The following is a 2717-nucleotide window of genomic DNA, read 5'->3' as shown; positions in this document are numbered from 1 at the left end:
TCTCATTATTCCCAGGTATTTCTTAATACCCCTGTAAGTGCTTATTCCCTTTGTTTTGCATTGTCTATGTTACCCTGTTGCTTGTTGTCACTGATGTTGTTGCAGGTTTTGTTTTAATTTAGTTCTGTTTTCCTGCTTTCTTCTTTTCTGTTTTCCTCTGTTTATATTTTCCTCCAATATGTTAAATTCAGGAAATGAACATTAACTGTGTAATAAAATGTACACAAGCATGTACTCTCTAGAGGATATACACTTGTACTTATTTTTATTTATAAAATCAATAAAATATTTAATTTGACTTTTATACATGACTGTACCTCACAACCACAAATATATCATCTATTTAATGTATTTAAAATGTATTTCAATGTTTGGGCCAAAACTGTGAGTGTGTTTACATGCACTTAATAATTGCATATCTGCAGAGAATCTGATTTTGTCAGTAATTCGATCAACACATTTACATGCACTTGAGTAAACAGATAATGGGGAAACTCCAGGTCTACGCGAGTCTGGCAGTAATCAAATTACTGCTTTATAACTGGCCAATAAACTCACAGAGGAGGGTGTGACATAAGTATTTCCATCCTTTATTTCGTCAAGAACATAGCTGGTTTCATCATTGCTCCAAAACTGTTCCTCTGCCATCTTGCAGCAATGCTGCTTGCTTGTTTCTGGTACCGCCACCTGTTTTCGTACATGCGCAGACTGAAATATTCGAAAGAAATCAGAGTAAGAGTTTACATGCACTGAGAAATTTGATTACTGAGCTAAAATCCAGCCTCTCCCCCATGTCTCTCTTTATCAGATTTCTTTATTGGATTTCTAGATCAGAGTATGCTGTTTGCATGACCATTTGAATAATCAGATAACTGCAGAAATTCGGCTATGATCAGATGATTGAGTGCATATAAATGCACTCACTGTCTCGTGCATCAGACAACATATTCACAACCATTTCATAAAATAACTTTCAGTGATTGAGCTTTTTAGAGGCTTCAGTGCTTCACACATTCTTATCACCACTGTGAAGAATTCTGACTTAGTGGGTTTCTCTAGAACAGTGAAATCCTCACCAAGCCACTCTGAATAACTTTGGTTACATCTTAACTATTTATTCACAGAGAATTTCTTTGAAAAATCACCTGAATTTCCCTGTAAAGTTACTGTTGTCACCCATGACAACAAAAGCATGGAGTATTTTTTATTAATAATTTCTTACACACAGCTCATTGAAATTCTGCTAAAAGTGCCGATTTTAAACGTTCAGTCAATACTACACTTTCCCATCTACACTTCTTATAGGTTATGTTCAACAGTGAAACAAACAGCAGTTGAATCAGTGGACAAATCCAACAAGACCACAGACATCCGAGTCATTTCAGCATTTGTTTTCCTTAAAACATGTATTGATTTATCAACACCATAAAGCAAGAAAGCCATTTAATTATTGTTTAGGAATAACCTTGCAGGCACAGTGTAACCTTAGACTGCAACTATTGATTTCAATCTGAGATGATGTTTAATGTTCCTCTCAGAGCTTCATATTCATACAAACATACACACACATCTGGAGATTAATAGGGATAATGAAGGGTAAGATATGCTGTATATTTCTATACCTCCAGCTCATGTTTTTCTGTAATTATGCAGCGAAAGGGAAATGATGTGTACTGTAATTGGTTCTCAAACATCTTAATTAGCACGAATCAAGAAAATTCGACATGTTAAGAAATTCTTTGCTGTGTGACACATTTGTGGGTGATTACCCGAGTAAAGAAAGTTATCTTGCATCCTTCATTAGAACTCTGTCTCTCATACACATACACAGATACGCACACACACACGCACACACACACACACACACACACACACACACACAAACACACACACACAAACATATGCACTCCTCTTAGATCAGGTTGAACTTCATCCCCTGGAGCAGATGCGTGTGATGAAGACACAGCTGTTGAGGTCCTTCTCCAGTTGTGCTTCCTCCTCCTCATGACCTCCATATGTCTATCACACACATATACACACACACACACACCTCATATAGACATATCAATCCTGGTACAGATCACAAACCACAAACCCCTGAGGAGCAGAGCCTGGTGGGGACAAGAGCTCAGAGAGACACATAATGATGTTTTTATACCATGTCAGGACATGGGGTCATACACATGTTCCATATGTATTATGTATATGTAAGCATCTACATGTAATAATATGTTCCAGACCTATTTTGTAGGTAAGCACCTTTACGTGATAATAATCTGCTCTATATGTATCATATAGATGTAAGTGTCATATATAAAATAGGTCATAAATGTAATATATGTATATGTAATAATAATAAATAAATGGTCACAAAGAAATATATGTATTTGTGTGTGTTATTACCTATACTCTTCTGGGAAGGCTTTCCACAAGGTTTAGGAGTGTGTTTAAGAAAACTGTCCAAAATCTCTTGGTCTGCTGAAGCATTAAGAGTTCCTTTCACTGGAACCAGTTGGCCGAGCCCAACTCCTGAAAAACAAGCCCACACCATAATCCCCCCTCCTCCAAACTTTACACTTGACACAATGCAGTCCGACAAGTACCAAGGCAGTGCCAGCAAGTATGTACTTATATTCGGTGCTCAGGAGTCTTTTCAGTATTTCAGCACACATCAAAGTGGAAGCAACACACAGTGAAGGGTTGTACTGGGTGTATTG

The 2717-nt window shown here is 37.1% G+C and overlaps 1 long non-coding RNA gene across 1 annotated transcript; it reads right to left on the bottom strand.

Annotated features, from left to right (window-relative positions):
* Window positions 1-569: 569 nt before the first annotated feature.
* LOC119265454 lies at window positions 570-2445 on the bottom strand. The gene is made up of 2 exons (XR_005131656.1): window positions 2404-2445; window positions 570-2019 (listed from the first exon to the last, which is right to left on the bottom strand). It is a non-coding gene; the product is annotated as an uncharacterized LOC119265454 (long non-coding RNA).
* Between the last annotated feature and the right edge of the window lie 272 nt (window positions 2446-2717).

Source organism: Pygocentrus nattereri, chromosome 16, assembly GCF_015220715.1.
Source record: "Pygocentrus nattereri isolate fPygNat1 chromosome 16, fPygNat1.pri, whole genome shotgun sequence".
In the NCBI taxonomy this organism is placed as follows: Eukaryota; Metazoa; Chordata; class Actinopteri; order Characiformes; family Serrasalmidae; genus Pygocentrus; species Pygocentrus nattereri.
Note: the sequence above shows the minus strand (reverse complement) of the source record. Positions and strands in the feature narration are given on the sequence as shown.